The sequence below is a fragment of the Drosophila melanogaster genome, chromosome Y, assembly GCF_000001215.4.
Source record: "Drosophila melanogaster chromosome Y".
In the NCBI taxonomy this organism is placed as follows: Eukaryota; Metazoa; Arthropoda; class Insecta; order Diptera; family Drosophilidae; genus Drosophila; species Drosophila melanogaster.
The window spans coordinates 907,688-908,814 of NC_024512.1; positions in this window are offsets into that span (position 1 = coordinate 907,688).

Consider the following 1,127-nt stretch of genomic DNA (forward strand, 5'->3'; position numbering starts at 1 on the left):
CTCTCTCGCTCTCTAACAAAAATTCGAGAGAGCCTGGAGCCACCTCTAGAGCCACGGCGAAAAAATCGTATGGCGTTATGCATCTTGTTATTTTAGTGTCTTTGGTCCTGTCAACCCTTTTAGCACGTGTCAAAAACTCAAAGAAAAAGACGATGACTTTGAAGTCTACAAGTCATATTTCTGTGAACGAGTGAACGGCAACATGTCGAGCCCGTAAGTAACTATGTTTTTCCTATAGAAATTATAGCAAGTCACAGTAAAATCTTGAACTCAGAACAACAACAACAACAGCAGCTGGATCAATTGGTTCCTCGGAATCAAGGGCAACGAGTTCCTCTGCCACGTGACCACCAACTACTTTCAGGACACGTTCAACCAGATGGGCCTGGAGTACTTCAGCCAGCACTGGACGTGATCCTGAAGCCGGTGTTCGACAGTTCCTCGGGCTTGTTCTACGACGATGAGAAAAAGTGGTACGGCATGATTCACGCCCGATACATCAGGTCGGAGCGTGTCGTGAATGATATGCACCGAAACTATATGAGAGGAGACTTTGAATCGTGTCCGAATATCTCCTGTAATAGGAAGAACACCCTGCCAGTGGGCAAGTCAACGGTGAAGATCTACTGCCCACGCTGTAAAAACTACTTCCATCCTAAAACTGATACACAGCCATGTTCGAGCCCAGCTTCCCGGACATCTTCTTAACGCAGCTGCCGAACTTGAGACCGCCCCTGGACGACCCACGGTAAGTAATTCTCCGAATATAGTCCTGGTTGTTTTCTAAACAAAGCGCTTGAACTTGCAGTCCCTATGCTTTCGGTTGCACCAGAAGGCCTTGATGCCACTTAAATCGCCCAAGTCACCAAAGAATATCGAATCCTCGGCCAGCTAGTCCTCCTCCTCGCTCCGGCATTCCGAAGTCAAGCGTTTCAATGTTCTAGGGATGACGTGATTTTTTAACTCCACACAAAAGAAAGCAGAAATGTTTGTACGATATATTGTTGTTGCAATTAAACAGATTCCGCAGTGCGTTGATATGGCCAGCTACCACCTACTAATACACCTCATACACCTCTCCTCTAAATACTTGGTTCAAAGTGTTCGGTCCAAGCTGGTCATATCAA